This window comes from Microcebus murinus, chromosome 3, assembly GCF_040939455.1.
Source record: "Microcebus murinus isolate Inina chromosome 3, M.murinus_Inina_mat1.0, whole genome shotgun sequence".
NCBI classification, from domain to species: domain Eukaryota; kingdom Metazoa; phylum Chordata; class Mammalia; order Primates; family Cheirogaleidae; genus Microcebus; species Microcebus murinus.
In genome coordinates, this window is record NC_134106.1 from 104381196 (window position 1) to 104409040 (window position 27845).

Below are 27845 nucleotides of genomic sequence, written 5' to 3' on the forward strand. Positions count from 1 at the left end.
ATATAGTTAATATGAGGAATGAAACATAAATGGTTTTTACACATGCGCACATACACACAAAAGAAACGATGTTTAGGGGGAGAGAGAGGAAGATTAAAATCATTACAGATTAGAAGAAGTGCTGTGAGAGAAATAGTGATGAGGAAGAAAATCTACCCTCCATACTTGGCTATAGAGACTGAGTCCTCTCCCTCTTCAACATTGCATGACAATTATCTCCAGATTGTATTCCAGTTGTTGGAAGTTAATGCTAATTTCAGAGGTGAGCTTCATCAAGGTGATATGGTATTAAATCATCTTTTTCTGGTTTCCTTACACTAGTGAATGCACGAGTTTTTGTTCTCTGATCACTAAGAAGTTGCTGATTGATGTAATGATCTGATTTGCTACTAGGAAACTCCTCCAAAAGATTTGAACCAACAATTCATTAATATACCACTTTTTGAAAAATTCATATTAGAAACGCATATATTCTCTATATTTTCTTCACACACATACAACATAGTGTGGAAAAGAACAAGAAACAACCTTAAAATGAGAAATACTTTACAGATGCCTTGTTCTAAAAGTATTTTGAGTTATATAGCCTATATGAAATAAAAACAGGACCAAATGTAAAAATATATATGTGTTAGCTACAACAAATAAACTATAATAGTACCTAAAGAACAACTGGAAAGTACATGTTAGAAGTAATAAGTGTATAGATATATTTCCTTTGATTTTAATAGCTGTGTAATAGTAAATATTAGGAAATAGTTTCCTAATAATATAAAAGCCAAAAACAAATGAATCTTTACAATCATACAAATGTATATATACATATGTTAAGCTGTATATCTTCAACTAATATAAGAAATAATAATTACTTTACAACTTTGACAGTTTGCTTTCAAAATATTCCAATAAGAAAAATTACTATAGAAATACCAAAAAGTCTAAAAAATAAATTAAAATCATCTAGAAAACTCACTGTTATAAAAATTATAAATGTGACTTACTTTAGTAGCATGGTGTAGATTATTTAACTAGCAGAATGACTGGATATTTTATTATCGACACTTCATTAACATTATAGAGACATGACAATATTATCAATAAATGAACTTAAATTCAGGTTTTCCTTAAAATCTGTTTGTCATATCAAGAACCAATAATTAAAATGTAACCAATGTCATCAGTTTTTGTTTTGTAGAAATTATAAATACACAGTACTGTGTTTGAAAAGCATAGGTATGATTAAGTTAAATAACATTGTATACAGGCTGAGATCTACTTGGTGATTCTATGGAACTCTGACCTTAACATATTTATTTTCCTTCCTATTTGGTACTACTGTCAAAGTTAATAAAACTCTAAGTATCTTTATGGCAGCATCTACAAGTTTTCCAATTGTGTGGGTGTTTTGTATAGTACCATTTATATTTATTTGTGTTTTTCATTTGTATCTATATTTATTTATAATATATAAGGACCCAATTGTCAATTTTCAAAATTATTAAAATACTATTTTAAAATGAGAAGACATATGGAGTCCTTACACATAAATACACACAAATATGTGAGGGGGAGGGGTTAGAGAGAGATAAGAGAAAACTTACTTGAAGCAGAACCAACATTGTGTCTCTCACACACAAACAGATGCACACATACTTAGAACAATACGTTTATCAGAATTAACAAGCTCAAAATTCTTAATATGAGAATTTAGGGGAGGAATAAAACATGGAATTTTTTTGTAGAATATCAAAATAAGAAACAGCTTTGTACTTATAAGATTTTCGCATGTGAAAGGGTGCAAATAAACATATACTTGTGTGTTTAAAAATTTTGAAACCTGTAGACAGTCTCACTGTGGCATTAATGAATATTGTAAATTTTAAAAATAAATATAAATACATATGCTTTTATGCAAATTAAATTTAATGTGTATGAATTATATAATTATCTCAATTAATGTTACATTTAAAAGATTCTGCATTTTAATATGTCACACCCATATTGATGACTTTTGATATTCATGAAACCATGGAGACCTCATATTAAGAATAAAACCATTGCTAATTATTTCATGTGATATTCTCATTTGCTTAGTATATTAATGATATTATATAAAAAATTAACAGAAAAAATGCCTATTATATTTTGCTTTTTATGTGTATAAATGGTATTGAACAAAATATATCACAATGTTGAACTGAAATTAGTTTTCCTATGACCTCTAAACAACCCCAAACTCAATATAATATTAAGGTAATGTGTCTATAAAGTAATCTTTATTGAAATTTGGAGGAGTATAGAATTGCTGTTTTTCTACACCTCATCTTCTATAGTCTGTTCTCATACTAATAATTAAACCAATTTTTATTAGTCGAGCAGCTATGTTTTTCTAGTATATTTTCATATAATTTTCTAGGTACATTATTTCTTTACATGCCCAAATATGACAAAGTTATGCTCAGTCATTGAAGCTATATTTATCTCTTTTGGTTTATTGAATAAACATATCTATATTTTATAAATGTGCAATACCAAAAATATGTGACATTTATAGAATGTAAATTATTTGATTTTTATCTTACCTATTTTTTTTTTTTTTTTTGAGACAGAGTCTCGCTTTGTTGGCCAGGCTAGAGTGAGTGCCGTGGCGTCAGCCTAGCTCACAGCAACCTCAAACTCCTGGGCTCAAGTGATCCTCCTGCCTCAGCCTCCTAAGTAGCTGGGACTACAGGCATGCACCACCATGCCCGGCTAATTTTTTGTATATATATTAGTTGGCCAATTAATTTCTTTCTATTTATAGTAGAGACGGGGTCTCGCTCTTGCTCAGGCTAGTTTCGAACTCCTGACCTCGAGCAATCCGCCCGCCTCGGCCTCCCAGAGAGCTAGGATTACAGGCGTGAGCCACCGCGCCCGGCCTGATTTTTATCTTACCTATTGCACTTTTCTACAAGCTTTTATGTTAGCTCTTTACAAAGAAAAATATTTAAGAAAAAACACATCAAGCTGTGATTGTTTTCTATATCTCTTTTATTTTGTCTCTTATAATTCTCAAAAAAATTACTATATATCAAGCATTCCAAGCAGATCAGTGACCTTTTTGTTTATTTAGTGATTCTTTTCAAGGCTTTCCTTAATGCATAAGATGTCATTTAGGATAATTAGTGAATGCAAAGCTTGTCAAGTGCTTCTGTGGGAACTGACATACGAGTGAAAAAATCTGGATTTTCGGAAAGTCTTTTCCCCTCTACTTATATGTCTTTATAGAGGTCACTTAACCTACTCAAATATCTAATTTCTTCATAGACCATTCTAGCAGGAATAAAACATAACTGGAACAAAACAGAGGTATCTGTTGGAAGCAGACCAGGCTCTTGTCACCCCCACCCACGCTGAGCTTTATAAAACATTAGTGATGGCTGACTCTGAAGGTAAACATCACCATGATAATAGTTACAATAATTTGAGAATTTCCTTTTTGCCAGGCACTGTGCTTACTCTTTATATACATTGTTCTTCACATTCTCACTACAGACCTATGAATTAGAAACTGTTGTCATTTAAAGATAATTGTGGCTTAATAAAACTAAGTTCATATCATTTAGATAGCAGAGTTGGGATCCAAACACAAATATCCAATGTAAAATAACAGAGACACTTAAGATGTTAGTAGATAAGAGTGAAAATGCTGCCTCCATAATTACAAGCTCTGAGGTCTTAGAAATGTTAAACTTATTGAACTATGGTCCATGCCTTTGTAAAATGGGATTAAAAAAAAAGTGCCATAGTATATTTTATGTGAGGCTGTGTAAGATGCACTGTAAATGTAACAGATAATACTTTTATGAAAATGCTTCATGATGTCCACATGATAAACAGTCAGAACAAATTATTAACTCTACTGAACTCCCTTATACATGTTTCAGCTGATGGTGGAAGAACCATAGAGAGAAAGAAAGAAAGAAACCAGAGAAAGAGAGAGAGCATTCCCACAGAAGAAATTTGGAGAAAAGGATTTATCTGCCAGAGATATGCAAATTTATGCCCTATGGGATGTGGAATTAAAAACTCTAATCTCTAGCAAAAAAAAAATTAGACAAGAGGCTATTGTGATTGGATTTCTTAAGGAAATAAATATCAAAGGGTCTGTTTCTACCTCTTGTGTGACTGGGCCCAGACATAGTCACCCTGTAAACAGAGAGGACAACAGATATAACAGTTTGTTTTCCTTCAGCAGTTAACTAATACCTAACCAGTCATTCAAACTTCACAATTAATTCTGGAAACTGTGGCACTTATTTTCTTAAGCCTAACTATAATAACGTATGTAGTTATACCTTCAATTCTCTAATTTGTGACTCAGAAAATCATGTGTACACATTTTATGACAGAAAACTGATTATGTGTTTACAGATGGAGAAGGTTACGCTGTGTTCCGAATATGTCCCCTCCAAAATTTAAGTGCTGCCAATGTGATAGCATTATATTATGAGGCAGGCCCTAGAGAGGTGATTAGGTCATGAGGATGCCTCCCTTGGAAATGGGATCAAGGCCCTAATAGAAGATTATACGCAGCATTGGGCTCTCTTACCCTTCTGCGTTCTACCATGTGAAGACAGAGCATTCTTCCCCTGTGGAAGATGCAGTGATAAGGCACCATCTTGAAAACAGAGAGCAGTCCTCACAAGACAGCCTAGCCTGTCAGTGCCTTGACCTTGGGCTTCCCAACCTCCAGAAGTGTGAGAAAATATATTTCTGTTTTTTATAAATTGCCCAGTCTTAGGGATTTTTTATGGCAGCACAGACAAGGTAAGACAGAGTGTTTTCTTTTTTTGTGCTTCTCTGTAAGAGATTTCTCCTCATTCTGGTCTTATGGATTGCATGAATACACTCTCTGAGGCCATAGTGGGCCAAACTGAATACTTAAAATAGCCATTATACATAAATTTGTAACTAGCTGCAGAGTTTACTGATGGGCTGTATAATACTACCACATGCTTGTAAATCACAGTTATAATGAGACAATAATGACATCATAATCAATAATTTCCAGTCTGTTGGACCACTAAGGCCTTAGTCTTTTTAGTGTATAATTAATACTTCAATAGCTATCTTTGTATGCTTTGATGTTCAAAAAATGATAAAAATAAAACCAGTATTGTGTTATTTTATAACTCTTGACTTTTAGGGTTTTTTTGTTTGTTTTCATGGATGATCATAGTATAAAACATTATATGACAATAATCTTAGAGAAGAATGGTGATTTGTGATTCTCTTGTGATCTCTTCCTTTTGTTATCTCTCTTTTTTAAAGGATTATTTAAAAATTTGTTCTACATTCTCATCCCATGTGCCTTGGTGAAAGATGTATTACTGTATCATTTCTAGTTTTATAATTTCTAATGATGATCTGTTGGAAATGGGCCCAAACACTGTCAGAGATGTTGAACATACACTAAATAAAATTTTGATCTTATTTTTAAAGAAATTTGTTCATTATTAATCACATAATTATATTATCTATCAATGAAATATTTCGATAAAATATTACATATAAATTCTTTATGATTTTACTGAGATCTAGCCGCATGTTAGCCTAGTAAGCTATACTTATAGAAACTTAGAAAATTTTCTACCTACAAATAATGAAAATAATGATTGTTCCCAATATATCTCACAAAGATGATATAGGAATTAATAATTTAATGGGTATGTGTCAAACAAATGAGTAGGAGATAATAAAGGATTTTCTTCTTTATACATCTTGAACTCAGAAATCAAGAATTGTCATTTGAATTGTTACTTGATTAAGGTAATCAGCTAATGCATCTCTACTTTCTTTTCTTTGATAGCTTATGAACTCTCAAATGCTAATTATTGCAATTTAGAAAAGGTGTTCCAGATTCTTGTCAATATATTTTTTCTCTACTCTGACAGACTAAAATAAGAAATTAATAATTCAAAAAGTTAAAACAAAAATATACAGGCTGTTATAGGTCAAAATGATTCATTAGCATGAGTGATATTTTTTCGTTATATTTATAATTTAGTTTATGTGAATGGGCCCTGGTTTTGTCTGCATAGGAGATATTAAAAGTATTTAAAGTGCCAATAAATATAGTTCATATATAAGAATACTATTTATATGAGTGGATGGATGGCTTCCTGCACAGTGTCAAGGAAAATTAACACTGCTTACGATTTCATGTGTGAAATCCCAGGATGCGAAGCATTTGAAGTGTGGACTACAGCAAGTTCTGCCAGACAGGAGCCAAGTGAATGGCAAGCGATACTGCAGAATGAAACACTTGAATGAACGTTTTCCCTAGAGTATTGGTAGATGCACTTCGTACGGATTTGTGGCAACACAATGTACATAAAGAAAATAAACAAGATTTTTATGTCAAAGCACAACTTGAAGTCATATTCCCTGACCACCCTTCTGCTTCATGTATTACTAAGCACATGTGTACAGCTTCTGACAGTGGGGGCTAGCATATTCAATGTGAGTATGTTCCTGACAGAGCACATGAGACCTGATTCATTTCTGGAGTGCTCCATTACCAACTCTGACAGCTTTACAGCTCTGTTGGGAAATGAAGTATAACATCAGGTTACTAAGCAACTGTGTAGCTTTTTAAATGTTTGTCTTAGAACTCACTTGTTTCTCCTAATTGATTCTATCCACATCATTTTGAACATAAATGGGACATCATGTTTAGAAATACGCTGGATTGCTACTTTAAGCTAACCTGTCTTGCTACCTCTGCATATCTAAATCAAGGTCAGCATATATATGTCTGTTGCAAGCAAATTTTATCTTTCTCCTAAGTTACAAGTTGCATTGCGTGTGTGTGTGTGTGTGTGTGTGTGTGTGTGTATGTGTGTGTGTGTATGTGTGGGGTTACACATATAATTCTTTTGGCATTTAAACTAGTGTCTGAGGTTATATTCTCACTGTCAGAAAATAACACCAGCGACTGCAGAGTATTTACACTTTTATTCTTTTACTTTTACACAGAATAGAGTTTTAATTAGCTCGTCTGACTTACCCCTCAGTACATTCCCACATCCCTACAATACAACACATCAGAATTAATAGCAAATTTGTCTCACGGCACTGTAGCCATGTTGACATTTTTTGCAGTCACTGAACTATTGAGCAAGATACTATCTCATCCAATTTTGAAATATTAGTGATAAAAGCATCGATACATTATATTTTATAAGGAGCAAAGTAGACTTTTATGAACTTTTACTACTCTTTCCATTATAGAAGATGAGAAGAGTAAACAATAAAATGTTATAAACTTTTATATTCAGTATATTTCTTAAGGACCCATTTGTTCTTCACTCTACATGTTCGAATAAGGCATAATTTAGTTATTAACTCTGTATACATAGAATGTATTATGATTTCATAAGGGTCAAAGGTGTAGGAGAGATTGACAGATTTAAAAAATCAGGATATTTTTACTCAGTCTGTGTTTGGAATTGTTAAATTATTTTTTTACTTAAGACTTAACCATTACAGCATCCTTCACAAGATAGACAATTTAAAATACCTGATTTCGGGGGAGATCTCTTGAGGCTAGGAGTTTGTGACCAGCCTGGGTAACATAGCAAGACCTTGTCTCTACAAAAAATAAAAAATAAAAAAATTATCTGAGCTTGATGGCATAAATCTATAGTTCCTGCTACTCTAGACGTTGAGGCAGGAATTTGAGGCTACAATGAATTATGATTGCACTACTGCACTCCAGCCTGGGCGACAGAGCAAGACCCTGCCTCAAAATAGCAAATATAGAAACAAAACCAAAAAACACCAGGTGATACAAAAATCAGGATTTTTTATTTTTATTATTTTTTATTATTATTTTTAATTTCAGCATATTATGGGGGTACAAATGTTAAGGTTACATATATTGTCCATGCCCCCCCTGGAGTCACATTACAAACACAAAGCTAAAATCAAAGCAAAAACTATTTTTAAGATTCTTTAGTGACAAGTAGAATAAATATGCCCTTTTAAAAATAAAAATAACATAGAAGTGAATTTTATTTATTAGATCAGAATCCTGTAGTGGTTATCAATATTGCATGGCCTTAATAGTCAGATAGAAGTGAATAAGAAAATGGAGCCATTGAATTATGGTTAGAATGAACACAGGCAGGCTACTTACTGTAGTAGTACTGACATAGAAAATGTGCAATAAAGAAATTGCAATTACTTATATGAAATATCATTGTAACATATATTGTGCTATAACACAGATTATGCTGATCTGTACTTTATCTAAAAAATTTTACATATTTGTTTTGAAAAAAAGCTTGCTGTTTTCTCATTACAGTAAACTCACACAACCCTAAGGGTTAAAAAAAAGGCAAAAACAATAATGCCAAAGCTACAAAGTAATATATACTTATATATTATATACATATATATATAGCATATATGTTAACAAAATATATATTTGCATCTGATAAAGTATCTTAGTCAATATTTTTTTTCCTATTAGAAATAAACCTAATCAGGGTTAGAGCTAATCTGTTTGCTTCTGGTTAGAAAGAATTAAGCAGGAAACATCAACCCCTATAGCTGATATTTTGAAAGAAAGCTGATGAAAATTGAAGTTAAAAATCACTACCAAAAACTACAAGAAAAGCACAAAACTACCATTTCTTTTATCAGTTCCATCAATAAATGACATCCATTAGCAGATTTTACAATGTTTGTTTTATAATGAGCAAAGAAACCATAATAAAAATTACTAGTCAAAACCGCTTTTTACCCGCTAAACGAAGACTCCACCTTTCCAATTTGATTTCTCACAAAACATTTGGGAGTCCATAGTTTTTAATAGCTTCAAGCAAGATAAATCAATACGAGTGCCATAGAACTACATCAAATTGCAGCCAGAGACCAAAACAGCCTGACAAGAATTCTAATTCAACAGTGCTACATTGAGGAAAATTTTCTATCCATTATGAAAGAAAAACCTGGAATTTTCCAAATGTTTTCCTAACAAGCTTAGCATTAAATAATTAGCTTTCTTCAATACATGTTTCCTTAAGAACACAACTCAAAGTCATGTTAGTTCACTTTGGGGAAAAAGTTAATTTCAGAAGACATTTAGATTCATTTCTGTATACATAGTTAACTTACCTTATTAAATGTCTGTCATTTCAGTTTGTTCTTACCATCACAAAATATTTACCTTTGAAGAGGATGCATAAAGTGTGAATAGAATAACAAAGAAATGAAGAAAAATGGGTCAAATAGATTTAGAGAGGTAGTAACAATTCCCATGAATTTTGTACCATTCTCTTCTACAATCCATTTGTAAAAATGTTCGCACATGTAATAATCACGTTCTTCTGCAATGCATGTTTCCCTAATAAAAGTATGTGAAGAGGAGAAGATGCACATGCCATAATTTAATATCTATTGATGGAGATGACAAAACAAAATCAGAAAATTACAATAATGGGCAGTTAAGGCATATGCACCTATGCTGCTTTCCCAAGCATATAGACGAAAATACAGTGACTCATTAAGCAACAGACAGATTTTGAAAGCATGAGAGCATGGTTCCAGAAGTAGTTGGGAAAGAACTCCATTTATAATAAGGGTATCATATTAATTTGCCTAAAATTATGTTCACTGAATCATAGTATTCTCCAATATTCCTTAATTAAAGTTTCAGGGCCACAATGTTTCTAAACATGGTACTGACACAGTACATTTAATCATTAACTGGGTGGGGGAGGGTTGATGCTTCTTGTTATGCATTAGCATACATACTAAAGTTAATAACTACTAGTTAATAACTAATTTGTCACCTTGCTGGTGAACTTTATTCACAATAGCCCTTTTATCAGTAAGTAATAATTGCAGGAAAGAGCCAATAATCTTCTCCAGAGATAGAAAAGAAGAGACCCAAGAAGGCCTGCAATTTTTGCTACTCTTTCTGGAATAATGTCTGGAAAACTTTCAGAATTCACAAGAAGCGATAATTGATATATATTATATAAAACCATAAAGTAGTATACTGTTTGTAATTAACTTTATAATCTGTATTCATTGTTTACATGTATTCCACAGATTTCTAAGTAAAAATGTATGGCTGATTCTCCTGCCATGCGGAGAGCAGCGAGTGAAAGAATATCTTCCTTTGTCTTCACAATAACTCTGGAAGATAGGTGTCAGCTTGGAATGAGTGAATCCAAAAGTTACAGAAAATACAATTCAGAGGACTATTGCCAAAGGTATTTTTTTTCACATGTGTTCGGAGAAAAGATTTCTAGTACTGGCTCAGCAGCTCCACAGTGTCATGAATAATCCATGCTTCATCTTTGTGTCCTATCAGGCTTGGCAAGTTGGCCTTTCTTCTCATAGTTGCAAGATGGCTGCTGCACTTGGGTCAGTCATAAAGAACAAAAAAGTGAAAGGCTTTCTCTTTTTGAAGCTATAGTCGGTTTTATGTTTGTTTCTAAATACTGCCCAGGACACCTCCTGTACACTGCATTCATCATAATTTGGTCACATGCCTAAGGAAAAGATATCATCATGAATAGTAAAGATTTATCATGAATTAACCCTTGTGGATGGTGTGGGGACCATGCCCTCCCTCCCATCAGGAGGTAGTCCCCTGCTACCTAAGCCACTGTAAGGAGTAAGCATTTGCTCTTCAAGCAGTGGGAAGCACTAAATTGTTTCTCACTGTAGAGTTACAAGGCCTAATATTTCTTTTTTAATAGTCATTCTGGGTACCTTGTGGAAAATGAATAGTCAAGGTTCTAGAATCAAATAGCACAGCAGTTAGGAAAAGCCTCAGTAGCTCTGGAAAGACATAGGAGTGCCCAGGCTCTTCAGGTTGCCATCACAATAGAACAAGGTTGAGTGAAGACTATTTGTAACAACATTGATTGGCCATAATGAGATTTGAATTTCATTTTAGGATTACTGAGCTGGGCAGGATCTGTCGTACATTCAAAGACTCCCTCTGGCATATCTTGCTCCCAACTTCTGAATACTGGGATTTTCTTAAATCTTCATAACCTCAAATCCTACGATATTGACTGTTAATAGCAGCTCCGTGTGATTCCTTGAAGTCTTTAGAAGAGTGTGGTGTCTCAAGGCCAAGCTTTCCTTTGAAGAAAATGCCCCTCATGTCTCTGGAATCAGAGAACCAGTCTACACTTTATGGCTGCAGTAGAAGTTCTATGAATGAAAAACTCTGAGGCAGACTTTAGCTGCTGTTTTCTCTGTTCTACTGACCTATTGATAAAACCTCTCCGCCAACACAGAAGGAACAGATTACCAATAGAAATGTATTTTTTACTCTTCTGGTGTAAAGTAGATAATATCACATCAAAGGGCCTCTATTTGAACTGAACGCTTAAAATGTAATATTTGCCTTGCTAAACAGATGCCATCTGGAGGGTATGCCACAAGATAATACTATAATAAAACCTGGAAAATTTCCCCAAAGTGGCACATTCACTGTTAAAATTTTGAAATTTTTTCTTACTTCATCTCCTTTCAGCTTCATACCTTCCAAAGGCCATCCCCTCCAATTCTCCACCCATGTTCCATCAAGTTCCTCCTTTGGTAATAGGCCAATAAAATACTTATTCTAATGTTCTATGACTTAATGTCAAGTTATTATTTCTGCTAAAATGGATGTAATTATATTGCTAAATTAGGGAGACACGCCTTTCTTGCTTTTGTTTGTATGTTTGTTTTTGGTAGATAAGACCTAGTCTAGGAACTTTGAATTAAAACACAAATTTTCTGCACCTTAAGACTTGCCTGATTTAAACCAGCCATACTCCCAAATATTTAGGTGTCACACTGCTAAACTACAGTCAGGTGACAGGAGCCATAATACCTATTGGAGGATTCATCTGACTTGTATTATCAATCTATTCATGTGAATCTTGTAAGATTCTTAATCCCAAATTAGAATCCACCATAACAGTGTGAATACCTGTCAGATTGCCCTAGAAAGTCAATGGTAAATAACTATCACAGCCAATGGGACAATTCCAATTTCTATTCAGGATCCAGGACAGAAAAGGCAGCTTTATGGTATAAATCTTCTTATGCTCAACAAGAAAATTATTCCAGTTATGAAATTTAAAAAATAATATACAGTGCTTATTCATTTGCTGAAAATAACACTTTAAAAAATTCCACAAGTAAATATATCTCTCAGTATTGGATAAAATATTGTCAGTGAGTGATGTTATCAGGGAAAAAAGGGTTTTAGCCTCAGAATCAACTAACAATATATTATAATTCTTTTCCAGGCCTGTTATTGTGTTGGATTAAAGTAACAATGAAAGCACTCCATGCTTGCTTCCAAGAAATAAACTTAACCAATATATTTTTTTAATGTGGTATCAAAATGTGGTCAATTTAATAAATATCCTATTCTACTGCTTAGTAAGCAAAAGTGGATTTTCACTGTCTGTTGATAATAACTCAGCTGAACTTACAGAACATATGTTTTGAAATGGGGATGAGGTTTTGTTTTTGTTGTTGTTGTTTTTTTTCTTTAGGCACAAGCAAAACCTCATAGACCAATAGGAAAGCTACATGGCTGCAACCTCAATATAACTCATGGTAGTTTATATCTACAGTAAGACAAGAGAAGCAAACTAATAAAATCACATGTCATTGTCATCTGGAGTATGTAAGAGAAATGTACGATGGATCAGAATAGACAATAGCAATCCCACACAGAGCTGCTCTCTAAGACTTGTCTTCATGTCTTTCCTCGGGTCTGGATTCATGACTCTTATAATCTGAGAAACAGAAATATCCACAGAATAAAATACCTAGCAAACTACATAGCCTGTCAGCATCTCAATCTGAAACTTTAGGCCTCCATCTGGAATTGTGAGGAAATAAATTTCTGTCGTTTAAATCACTTAGTGTGTGGTATTTTGTTATGGAAACCTTTTAAACAAACATAATACAGTAGCATACTCTTATCCAAGGTTTAACTTTGCATGGGTTCGGTTACCTGTGGTTAATTGTATTCCCAAAATATTAAATGGAAACTTCCAGAAATAAGCAAGTCAATAGTTTTAAATTGCACACCATTTTGAATAGGGTGATGAAATCTTGTGCCAACCTATACTATCCTGCTCCATTCATTCCCACCTGGACATGAGTCCTCTCTTTGTCTAGCATATCTATGTTATAGAAGCTCCTTGTCACTGGTCAGCCATTCAAGTTATCAGATCAACTGTTCCAGTATTGCAGCACTTCTGTTCAAGTAACCCCTTATTTTACTTACTAATGGTACTAAAACACAAGAGTAGTGATACTGGTAATTCAGATATGCCAAAGAGAAGCCAACAAGTACTTCCTTTAAGTGAAAAGGTGAAAGTTTTTGACTTAAGGAAAGAAACAAAATCATATGCTGATTTTGCAAAGATCTCTAGAAAGAATGAATCTCTTATCTGTAAAATTGTTAAGAAGTAAAAGAAATTCATGCATAATATATACAAGACTTAGCATAATCTGTGATTTCAGGCAATCACTGAGGGTCTTGGAATGTATTCCCCATGGACAACAGGGGCTTGCTTTAATTATATTTTAAAATTTGTCACATTTTTTAAAACTCAGAATGTTTCCATCTCTTAATTTCTCCCTTCCTAAGTCCAGAAACATTTTACCCTCTATAAAAATTTCTTATTTTTTCTTTTTTTTTCCTTTTGTTGACTACTTTTTTACTTTGCTGGCAACAGTTTACTACAAATTTCTAAGCTGTTAACTAGATATATTTGATTATTGGTATAACTAGAAAGTATGAAATAAGACTATAATTTGAGAGAAATTTAATGAGTTATTGCAATCTTAACATTCAAGAAGTTAAACTGTATATGTGATGAGCCAGTGAAAATTTTCTTTTAGCAGATTTCTATCTTGAACATTGGGTTCCCACTTTCCTTGTGTTCCTAAGCATCACAAAATGAAATGGACAAGTGATAATTGAGAAAAAAAGATGGGAACAAAACAAAACAAATCATCCAAGAGCTGTGGGACAATTTCAAAATCGCACAACTGCAATACATGAAGAAGAATGAAATAACAAGCATAAATAATTCTTGAAATAATGATGGCTGTGAACTTTCCAAAATCAATAACAAAAATCAAACCATAGATCTAGAAAGCTCAAAAACACACCAGATGGTATTAATGCCAAAGTTCAGCCCGCACCTGGATATATCAGAATCCAATTGTGGAAACACAAAGGCAAAAAGAAAACCCTGAATGAAGGCTGGGATAGGGGAACATTTTACCTATAGAGGAAAAATGATAAGAATTACAGTGAACTTCTTGGATCATACAAGCAAGTTTAAAGTGAAGTATTTAAAATATTAGAAAAAAAAATGGATCACAGGTCTAAATGTAAAATGAAAATCTATAAAACTTTTACCTAAAATTTTAGGGGAAATCTACATGACCTTTGGTTTGGAAATGAATTTTTAAATACAACACAAAAGTATGATAGATGAAAGAAATAAATTGATAATTTTAACTTCACCATAATCCAAACTTTTCTATTGGTGAAACATACCATTAAGAGAATGAAAAGACACATCACAGACTGGGAGAAAATATTTGCAAAACATATCTAATAAAAAACTTTTATCCAAAATGTGCAAAGAACTCTTAAAACTCAGTAATAAGAAAATAATCAATCAAATTAAAAATAGCAAAAATCTAAACAAACACTTCAAGAAAGAAGATATATAGATGGTAAATAAAATATGAATAGATGATCAAAAATATTTTTCACTTTAACATTTGTACCCATGTAATATGCTGAAATAGATAAAAAAAAACCAAAAAACAAAATTACCTAGAAAAAATATTTTTATCAGAGAAATGCAAATTTAAAGAACAATGAAATATCATTTAATATCTACTAGGATGACTAAAATCTAAAATACTGATTATTCCTATTACTGGTGAAGATGAGAAATAACAAAAATACTCAATCATTTTTGATGGGAATGCACAATTGTATGTACACTTTGGAACACATTTCCACAAATTTTTATAAATTTAAACATAGTCTTACTATATGATTCGTTAATTATGTTCCTAAGCATTTACTCAACTGACTTAGAAATGTATAGCAACACAAAAACCTGAATGTGAATGTTTATCATAGCTTTATTCATTACCTCTGCAAACTGAAAGCACATAGGATCTCTCTCAATTGGTGAATGGATAAACAAAGTGTTACTTCCAAATAATTGAAATACTATTCACTTATTAAAAGAAATGAGTTGCAAAGTTATGCAAAGATATAGATCAATCTCAAATGTGTATGAAAGATGTCACTCTGAAAAGACTGCAAACTGTATAATTGCATTTATATGACATTCTGGCAGAATAAAACTATGGAAACAGTAAATGGATAGCAGTTTGTAGGCATCTGGGAGAGGGCAAATTGAAAATGTGAGTAACAGGGGACTTTTTAAGTTTGTAAAACTATTCTGTGTGATATTGCAATGGTGTGTAAAGTCTTTAGACTTTATAAAGAATGAAATAATCTATGTAAAATTTTTAAAACCACTTAAGAGGTTGGGGAATCCCAGGATAGAATGCAACCTATTAAAGAAAATATCTAACTGCTAACAAATATGCATAGGCATCATGATTACTTATAACATTGCTTCCCATGTGTATATGGGTTAACATTTCTGAAAATATATTATTGAAGAGTTAAGTATTAGTAAATGGTAGGCAAATGGTAGCCAGGCTTCTCCTGTTCAAGTGGGAAGTTACAAGTAAGTAAGGGAAAAGTGTCAATGAACCATGTGATCTTAGATTACATTTGAAAGACATCAGTATGAGTTCATGTTTAGGTGAATAGAGATATAGATGAATGTAAAGAAATATTTACAGATGTATATATAAATAGGTCAATATACCTATATATATTTCCTTTCTCTGTGAGCTGAGTGAGACTAGTAGTAATGACAGTTCACTAGCAATGAACTCCCCTAGTGCCCATATTTTGGTTTCTAATATTATCACCAATAAAAGGAATTGGGAATCTTTAGAGAAATGACTGATTCAAAGATTAAGGCAGGGAATAGACAAGATAAGCCTGCCATATCTTATAGCCAGACAGTAAGAAAGTGCCCAAAACAAAAAATGATGTGTATATTATATGCCAAAGGGACATGTTGGCCAACTGGAAGAGTCCCCAATGGCCAAAGTAGGAATAATTTGAGCAATAAAATAAATATGATATTTAATTATAACCTGAAATATAAAGTAAATGTTTATGAATCCAGAGTGATATAAGTTAATGATAAAAATAAATATGTAAATACATATTGGATAAATCTCTTATGCAGAATTCCAGTTAATGTATATAGATTCTCTGCAATTAAGGAGATGGCTCATAACTACCCACATGTTATTTCTTCATAGTGAAGAAATCTGACAAATGCTAATTCATCTAGGTGATCAAAGTCAACATTAACTGAAATAAGTCATGTTAATAGTATGTACCTATGATTCATAATGAGAATGGCACTTTACCTCTGTGATCTTCCTCTCAAAAACCTGTAACTCCCATCTCATAATAATCTGAAATTTAGAAAAATAAAAATAAATTTTAAAAAACCCTATAACTCCATACTAATAGTGAAAAAACTGTCAGATAAGCCCTATCTGAGGGATATTCCACAAAACATCTGACCAGTAGTCCTCAAACCTATCAAGTTAATCAGACAAGCAAAGTCTGATAAATTGTTCCAGCCACAAGTAAGAGTACTACTTCATAGACAAGATGACTACATGTAATGTAATATCTTGGATGGAAGCAAAGAACAGAAGTACATCTTGTAAAAACTGAAGAATATAGTATAGAGTATGAACTTTAGTTAATAATCATGTACCAATATTGGCTCATTAATTTTGCCAAATGGAATATACAGATGTAAGATGAGACTAATAGGAGAAACTTGTCACAGAGTGTATGATAACTCTGTATTATCTTCACAATTAGTTTGTCAATCTAAAACTATTCTAAAATAAAATGCCCATTAAAATTTAAAATAGCATACTATTACAATAACCTCAAAAATATGTGAGATTATTCTAAAAAAAAGTTGTAAAAGATTTGTACACCAGATTCTACAATCCATTGCTGACAGTGTTTACAGACCTAAATAAATGGAGAGATATATTTTGTTTGTGGGTCAGAAAACTCAACATTGTTAAGGTGTCTATTCTCTGGAAATTGATCCATAGATGCAGTAAACTTCTAATTAAAGTGCCAGCTGACTTTTTGTAGAAATTTACAAAGTAATTATATATTTCATATGGAAATGGGAAGGACCTATAATAGCTAAAACAACTTTGAGAAAGATAACAGAATTTGAGGACTAATATTAACTGATTTCAAGACATTATAAAACAGTAATCAAAACAATGTGGTGTTGGCAGCAAGAAAGGCAAATAGCTCAATGAAACACAATGGAGAGTTCAGAAATAGAACCACAGACATAAACAGGTGATTTTCAACAAAGGTACAAAGACATATATTGACATTTTACAGAAAAAAACGGTAGATTTTTTAACCAAATGGTGCTGAAAAATTAGGTATGCACTAAAATAAAAATGGAATTGTTTCATTTATTGACATATCATAAAATATATAAAAATTAGAGAAAAATAATAGATCATTTATTTTATGCCTAAGCACAAAATCTAAATCCATAATAATAGAAGAATAACTATCTTTGTTTATTATAAAATTTCTTTGTGATTTTGAGCAATACCAAGGCCATAATCCATGGAATAATAACTTGATGAATTATTCTTAATCTATATTGAAATTTTTCTTCTTTAAAATTATCTTATTTTGAAAAAATACTGTTAAGTTAATGAAAAAACAAGCCACATATTTGGAGAAAATATTTAAAAATCAAATTTCTTATAAATAACTTAAATCAGAATACATGACAATCTTATGAAACACAATAATAAAAAACAAGCAACTCACTTAAATAAAAGATAAAATATTTAAGCAGATATTTCACTAAAGAATGAAAAATTAGCACATGAAAAAATTCACATCTTTAATTATCAGCAACCTGCTAATTAAAATCATGAGCAACCAGTGAACACCTATTACAAAGTCCAAATTTAAAGACTCATCGTGTTTTATTTATTTTTTTAATTTCAGAATATTACAGGGGTACAAACATTTGGTTACATGAATTACTTTTTTACAGTTTGAGTCAAAGTCATAAATGTGTCTATCACCCAGATAGTTTGTACTGTACCCATAAGGTATGAATTTACCCTTCCCCTGCTCTCCCTTTCACCTGCTTGATTTCCATTGAATTTTACTACCATTTGTATACATGAATATTGATCATTTAGTTTCAATTTAATAGCGAGTACATGCAGTGTTGTTCCATTCTTGTGATACTTCACTTAAAAGGATGGTCTCTAGTTTCACCCATATTGTTACACAAGGTATTAATCCACTCATGTATTGATGGGCACTTGGGTTGTTTCCACATCTTTGGGATTGTGAATTGTAATCTTATAAACATTTGAGTGCAAGCGTCTTTTTTATAAAATGTATTTTTTTTCTTTGGGGTAAATACTCAGTAGTGGGAGTGCTGGATCAAATGGTAGGTCTACTTCTAGTTCGTTGAGGTATCTCCATACTACTTCCCATAGAGGTTGCACTAGTTTGCAGTCCCACCTACAGTGTATGAGTGTTCCTTTCTCTCTGCATCCAAGCCAGCATCTGTTGTTCTGGGAATTTTGGATAAAAGCCATTCTCATTGCAGTTAGGTGAAATCTAATTGTGGTTTTGATTTGCATTTCCCTGATGATTAGAGACACTGAGAATTTTTTCATATGTTTATTAGCCATTACTCTATCTTCTTTTTAAAGCTTCTGTTCATTTCTTTCCCCCACTTTTTAATAGAGTTATTTGTTGTTTTCTTGCTGATTTGCCTAAGTTCTTTGTAGATTCTGGTTACTAGCCCTTTATTGGATGTATAGAATGCAAATATTTTCTGCCATTCTATATGTTATCTATTTGCTCTATTGATTGTTTCCTTGGTTGTGCAGAAACTTTTTAATTTCATCAGGTCCCATTTCTTTATTTTTGCTGTTGCTGTGACTGCCTTTGTGGTATTCTTCATAAATTCTTTGCCTAGGCCAATGTCTATGAGAGTTTTTCCAACCTTTTCACCCAGAATTCTTATAGTTTCATGACTTAGGTTTAAGTGTGTTACCCATTGTGAATTAATTTTTGTCAGTGGTGAGAGGTGCAGATCCTGTTTCAATCTTCTACATGTGGCTATCCAATTTTCCCAGCACTGTTTATTGAATAGGGATTCTTTTCCCCATTGTATGTCCCCATTTTCCCTCATTGTCTGATTTGTTGCTGGTGATTTAATCTTATATCTAGACAACTCCAAAGATTCTGTCAAGAGACTCCTGGTATTGATAAATAAATTCACCAAAGTCTCAGGTTACAAAATCAATACACACAAATCAGTAGCATTCCTATACACCAACAACAGTCAAGCTGAGAATCAAATCAAAGACTCAATACCTTTCGCAATAGCAGCAAAGAAAATAAAATACCTAAGAATATATTTGACCTAGGAGGGGAAAGACCTCTGCGGGGAGAACCATGAAATACTGAGGAAGGAAATCTCAGAGGATGTAAACAAATGGAAAAACATATCACACTCATGGATTAGCAGAATCAACATTGATAAAATGTCCATAACAACCAAAGTGACTTACAGATTCAATGCAATCCCCTTTAAAATACTAATGCCACTTTTTGCAGATCTAGAAAAAATAATTCTATGCTTCATATGAAACCAGAAAAGATTTTGAGTAGCCAACCCAACCTTAAAACAAAAAGAACAAATTGGGAGATATCACTTTACCAGACCTCAAATTATACCACATGTTGTTTTTCTTTTTTTCCTTCTCTGGCCTTCCTTTTTTGCTTTTAATTTTTGTGAATAAATAACAATTGTACATATTTATGGGATTCATGCAATGTTTGATACAAGCATATAATGTGTAATGTTCAAACTGGGTTATTGGAATATCCATCACCTCAAACATTCATCATTTTTGTGTTAGGAACATTCCAAATTTATTTTAGTTATTTTGAAATATAAAATGAATTATTGTTTACTATAGTCTCTCTATTGTGCTGCCTAACACTACTAGATCTTATTCCTTCTATCAATATGTATTTTTTAACCATTAATTATCACTTCTTCATCTTCCCTACTACCTTTCCCAACCTCTGCTGACCACCATTCCACTCACTAGATCCACCAGATTAATTTATTTTAGCATCCACATATGAGTAAGGACATATAATGTTTGTCTCTCTGTGCCTCTCTTTGCCTTCTTTCACTTAACATAATGGTCTCTAGTTCCAACCATGTTGCTTCCATTGGCAGCATTTCAATCTTTTTTGTGGCTGAATAATATTTCAGTGCATTTTCTTTATCCATTCATCCATGGATGGACATTTAGTTTAATTTCATATCTTGGCTATTGTGTATAGTGCTGCAATAAATAATGCACACATCTCTTCAATATACTGCTTTCATTTTTTTTTATATATACCCTACAGTGGGATTGCTGGATCATATGATAGTCCCATTTTTAGTTTTTTGAGGAACCTCTATAATATTTTTCACAGTGCCTGCACTAATTTATAATTTCACCAGGTGTTAGGAAGATATAAAGGAATTATTAGGTTATTAAGTATTAAATGCCTGATTTCCTTAAGTTGATATCTCTGACATTTCACTTTGACACTTCTTTTTTCTTTTATTGTGAAGGTATATCCTTATTCTTTCAAATGAACATTTTGACTTATTATCTTTCAAAATTTTTTGTAGAGCAAATTTTGTGAAACAACAGATAAGTCAAAAATTCATGTTATTTTTTATTTATTTTTTATTTTTATCTTTATTTTTTTGAGACAGAGTCTCACTTTGTTGCCCAGGCTAGAGTGAGTGCCATGGCATCAGCCTAGCTCACAGCAACCTCAATCTCCTGGGCTTAAGCGATTCTACTGCCTCAGCTTCCCAAGTAGCTGGGACAACAGCCATGCGCCACCATGCCTGGCTAATTTTTTTGTGTATATATTTTAAGTTGATCAATTAATTTCTTTCTATTTTTTTAGTAGAGACGGGGTCTCGCTCAGGCTGGTTTCAAACTCCTGACCTCGAGCAATCTGCCCACCTGGGCTTCCCAGAGTGCTAGGATTACAGGCGTGAGCCACCACGCTTGGCCTTCATATTATTTTTTAATGTAAGCTTTGTCATGGAACCAGTGTAGCACAGACAGCTCCAAATATCAACGCAGTGTTTGGGAAGGATGTGGTTAATGAACACAAAGTATGTCAATGGTTTGAGAAGTTCATGCAGGTGATTTTAATCTTGAAAATAAGCCATGTGGGTGACCTGAGACCTAGGTGGATAACGATGAGCTGAAAGCTGTAGTGGAAGTGAATCCGTCTCAACCCACATGTAAATTAGCATCAAGATTTGACATTATTATTCCAAAAATATTCGATCATTTGAAACAACTTGGCAAGGTAAAGAAGCTGGACAGATGGGTATCACGTGAATTAAATGAGCATCAGAAGAAAAATCTCGAAGCTTGACTTTCTTTGCTGTCATGACATAAAGGCAAACCATTTCTACATTGTATTGTTACGTGTGATGAAAAATAGATTCTTTTTGACAATTGTAGCATTTGGCACAATGGTTGGATAAAAATGAAGTGCCAAAACACAGTCCAAAAGCAAATATTCATCAAAAAAATTAATGGTGTCTGTTTGGTCATTCAGCTCTGGTATTATCCACTACAGTTTCTTGAAACCTGGTCAATCAATTACAGTGGATGTTTCCTGAAACCAATTGGACAAAATGATGAGAGTGCTTAAGATTAAGCAGCCACAATTGGTCCATAAAGATAGGCCAATCCTCTTGCAAGACCACATGTGGCAAAAACAATGCTGCTCAAACTATATGAGCTGACTTACAAAACCTCTGTCATCCACCATTTTCACCAGACCTTGCACCAACTGACTACCACTTCTTCCAGGCTTTGGACCACTTCTTGCAAGGAAAAAAAGGTTCAATTCTCAACAAGCTGTGGAAAATGCCTTTCACAATTTCATCACCACTTGCTCTCCAGGCTTCTTCGCTGCTGGCATCAGTAAGCTACCATTAAGATTGCTAAACTGTGTTGATAGTTTAGGTGCATACTTTGATTAATTGTACTGCTTCTTCTTGTTTGAGCTATAATAAACTAAAATTGGATTCGAAATCGTACATTTCATATTTAATGACCAAAATAGAATTCTTGTTAGGCTGTAAAATGTCACAATCACTTCGGGAAGTAGTTTTGACAGTTTCTTTAAAAAGTTAAATGTATACCTACAATAATATCCAATCATTCCACTCCTATTTAATCAAGAGAAATAAAACCACATATTCAAATACTTAAACATGAATACTTATAATAGGTTTATTTGCAATAGAAAAATATCAGAAATAAATTAAATGACCATTAACAGATTCATAAATAAGCTGCAGCATATCCATAAACTGAATGACACAACAATGAAAATAATAAAAAATGATACACACCATAGAAGAAATGAACTTGAAACTAATAATGCTGAGTGAAAGAAGCCAGTAAGATAGAGTACATACATGATTAAATTTACACAAAATTAATAAAATATTACAAAAGTAGCCGGGCACGGTGGCTCACGCCTGTAATCCTAGCACTCTGGGAGGCCGAGGCGGGCGGATTGCTCAAGGTCAGGAGTTCAAAACCAGCCTGAGCGAGACCCCGTCTCTACCATAAAAATAGAAAGAAATTAATTGGCCAACTAATATATATAATATAAAAATCAGCCGGGCATGGTGGCTCGTGCCTGTAGTCCCAGCTACTCGGGAGGCTGAGGCAGGAGGATTGCTTGAGCCCAGGAGTTTGAGGTTGCTGTGAGCTAGGCTGATGCCATGACACTCACTCTGCCCTAGGCAAGAAAGCGAGACTCTGTCTCAAAAAAAAAAAAAAAAATTACAAAAGTAGATAGTAGTTTTATTGGTGATGGATCGAGTGTATTTGGGACATGTGAGCGCAGTTACAAAAGGGGAAGAGGTTTCACAAGTAAACACATATGATAAAACTAATAATTTTTACACTTTAAATTTTATTGTATGTTACTTATACATCAAATATGTAATAATATATACTATTTATATAAATGAAAACCTAGTTTCAAAAAAAATTCTCAAGGAAAAACATAACCACTTTTCAATTCAGAATTAATTGTGACATATAGATCATAGATTTTATTCAAATTATCATCTTCCTTTTTCTTTGGTGATATATAGATTATAAATTTTATTCAAGTTATCATATTCCTTTTTGTTTTACTTTAGACATTTTTTACATAAAGGTAGGTACATGTGAAAGGGAGGGATAGAGAAAGAGAGAGATTATGAAATATTGAATCAAGCACAACATGCATTTACTATGGGCTGAATAATAACATTTTGATAAAATAATATATTAATTCTTAGAAGTAAATTATGTGTATGTCACTTAAAGATAATTTTAGCAGAACTGTTAATTATAGACTTGGGCTGCAATTTCCTTGCCAAATACTCTTCTGATCTATATTTAAATATCTCTACTACTGAGGATATCACTCCTTCGTGAGATAGTTCTTTTACATTTGCATCTATCCTACTGTTAAATATACAGTAATTTTTTACAAGAAGCCAAAACCTCTATTCTGTGATTTCTATCAATTGGTCATAGAGATATATCATAGCACCGTGTAGACTAACATAATCTCCTTTATCAGTGACTACTCTTAAAATGTATGAAGTTCCCTGTCCTCATTGATGTTTTTCTTCTCCACCCTAATAAATATCAAGTGTTTTTCTATCATTTCTCCTAGTTGCAAGTCTTTATACCTATACCATTTTATTCATTCCTTCACCTTAAGACACATCTACTTTCCTCTTTCACTGTTTTACAGAAAAAAAAAGGATGATTGTATCAAGTTCATTATCTTAGTTCCTGCCATATTTTTTATACCAGACTTTGTCTCCTATGTGAAGGTGGAATAAAGAAAGATATCAGCAGGTGATATTTCTGGCAGGAACTGATAAGAACTAGTTTCTGGTATAAAATTTATATTGATTTAATTGTTTACTTATGTTTAAGGGATGACAAATGTGAGATTGATTGGGAAAGGGCAATCAAGAACCTCATACTTTTGATCATCTGCATTACTATAGTAGAGTGCCAAAGTGTAAAGTATGATGTTTGCTAAACTCCGTCACTCATATTTGTCCTGGAGAACCTGGGTGTCATTTTGATGTGCAGCTTGCACATTTCAAGAGATCTACCCATTTGTAAAGATTTATACTCATGTATCATTTAATGCTGAATTAGTCTTGATAAGACTGTGCATGTTGTGACTCCAAATATTTATATACAAAAGAGTTTTTTTTAAACCTTTTATTTCTAAAGTTTATCTCCTTTATAAAAAGTAATTTTTTACCTGTGTATGTGTCATTTGTTTTCCCATGAATCCTTATTATCCTTATAGTGAGCATAATAACACCTTCTTTCAGTTTCTTGCCTGTCATGTAAACAAATGCTCACTTGCATTTCATTGATAAAACACCTGATCCAATATTCTCTATAACCATTCCTTGATTTTTTCCTCTGCACGGTCTAGGTTCATGGGTTATTCTTTCCAATTATAAACACCTTTTAAATTACTCAGCCTGTTGAAGCCAGATTTCCCCAAATACATTGGAAAAAAATACCAGAAAACATCTTTTAACTAGTTAACCACTATCTAGTAAAAAAAAAAGAGATATTTTTGAAATTTGTTTCATAGTACATGTCTCCCCATGTACAGTTGATATTGTTTTTTAATATTTTTTATTTCAGCATATTGCAGGAGTACAAATGTTTAGACTATACATATTGCCTTTGACCCAAGTCAGAGCTTCAAGTGTGTCCATCCCCCAGAAGGTGCTCACTGCAACCATTAAGTGTGAATATACCCATACCCTCCTCCCCTCCCACCTGCTCAACACTCTATGAATGTTACTACTATATGTCCACTTAAGTGTTGGGCAGTTAAGTCAGTAATACCAATTTGATGGTGAGCAGATGTGGTGCTTGTTTTTCCATTCATGTGATACTTCACTTAGTAGAATGGGCTCCGGTTCTATCCAGGATAATACAAGAGGTGCTAGATCACCATTAGTTTGGGGGCTGAGTAGAACTACATGGTATACATATACCACATTTTATTGATCCACTCATGTATTGATGGGCACTTGGGTTGTTTCCACATCTTTGCAATTGTGAATTGTGCTGCTATAAACATTCTAGTGTAGATATGTTCTTATATCTAGAAAACCCCAAAGGTTCTTCCATGAGACTGCAGTTGGTGTTGTTAACTCATTGCTCATCATTCTTGAAGTTCCCAGTTTGAAAGATTTCTATAGTATTACTCTCTCCTCATTCTGCATTCATTTCTTCTCATTCTCATCCAGGGTTATATAAATGCAAAGTTATGTACATGATCCTATTTGTTCACATTTTGCATGTCCTTTTGAGTGACTATGTCCACTTAGATGATGTTTAATTCTACTATCCACTGATGAGTTCTCAAACAATGCCTGTAATCTTGAACTGTCCCCTCATTTTAATTCATTTGCATCAGCATTCCCAGTTTTCCTGTTGACAACTCAGCAATTGTATTACACTCCTTTATTTTAGTCATCAAGATCTCTCCATTCTGCCTTCTAAATAGAGCTCAAGCTTGTCGCCTTTTCTGCATTTCTTTAACATCTCTGCCATCTGCATTCCTCACTTTTTTCTTAGACATCCTTCATCACAGTTCTTCCTTCCTAAATTTTGCCCACACATGAGAACAAAACACACTTTATCATCAGTGTTATTCCAAAGTTTAAAGTCAACATGTAATCTTCTTTCTTTTAATAACTTACTTATATTTCTGTAATCACACAGAAAATTTTAATTCAGTTTAGGTTTTGACCTCTTTTACAAGTCTCATCCTGCTGCTTCCTCTGTATGTTCTGTGCTATTGCCATACCAGTCCCCAAATAGGGCCATGTTTGAAAAAAACTCAAACTCTCTGCACAAACTATTCTGTCTATAATGCTCGCCCTACAGTCAACATTTGTCAATTTTCTACTCATTTCTTCAAATGTAACTCAATTATTTCTGGTTCTTTGAAGCTTATGATTTCTCTCTCTTTCTCTCTCTCTCCTCCCTCTCTCTTTTTCTATTCACCCTCCCCCCTTTTCTCCCTTTCTATCTCAGAGGGAAATGTCATTTATACTTTATCAACCTTTGTTAGTGTTTTTATAGCATTCCCTCTGCAGGTCATTTTTAAAATATCACATTTCAGTACAATTAGCTATTTAATTTGCAAGTTTCTCAAAACAAGGACCACCTCAGGTCACATTTGCAATCTAAGGACATACCATATGTATTTTCAGATACATGGAATAGTTCAATAGATTTAGGTTTTTGAATAATTGAATGACTGAATGAATTCTGTCTCTACATTTGTGAAATTGGATATCAGCTAGGTGAAAGTCAAATTCCAGATATATTATGCATATACAGAAATGTATTAAAATGTTAAGACATATGGAAATACACATGTCTTCTAGGGTCACATCACTTCTAGGGTCATCTTTGTCACTCAAATATGAAATATCTTCAAAAGTTTACCAAACACCTAGAGAAGCAATCATTCTAGAGAGACCTAAATATAGATATAACACTTTTGTCCATAGACATCAAAACCTTTTATTTTGATATAAGTAAGAAAAAGATAATCTACTTAAATAATAATGTATTAGTAGATTCAAATGCTTTATGAAGCAATTCTTCCAATAGAAAAAAATGATCAAGTCAACAGTACAAATGGTGCTCCCTTTCTCATTTTGTGTAGCAGGAGGGCTAAAATTTGGTTTTAATAAGACAATCAGTTGGTCTAAATAAGATGATACATTTTACAGTTAACATAAGCATGTGAGTCCATTCACTCAATAATCCACCATCAAATTAACTTGCAAACTTCCCCTTAAGAAAATTAAGTAGAGCATTACGATTGTGCTTTTATAAATAAAAATGGTCAGTTACAAGATTACTATAAATAATATTACAGACATCAAGTTGACTAATTCAGAAATCTAGGAGACCACATTATTTCTTTCTCATTCTCTGCACCAACATTATTTTGTTACTACATCATATCCACTGTGGCTTTTACTATTTCTCATCTTGTCTCTACATCTATTGCTACAGTGTGGCCTTCAACATCTATTGCTTAGACCATTACGAAGGTTATTTAATTAGTACTCTTAATTCAATTTTTATCCACTACCAAAACACATCACTTCCAGGGTCATCTTTGTCACTCAAATATGAAATCTCTTCAAAAATTTACCAAACACCTAGAGAAGCAATCATTCTAGAGAGACCTATGCAGGTGCAATGGTAAGTGTTGAGGAAAATTAAGAAGAGCCTAGTGGGCAGGAGAACCCATCAGAAACTTTTATTATAAGCTTTATATCTAGGTCAGATGACATTCACCTTCCTGAGACCCCTAGAGGAACTTAGGATATATGTTATATTGATTTCTTAAGAAAAACATTTTTTGGAACTCAAGAGCATATAAGCTATAAATCTTTGAAACTTAT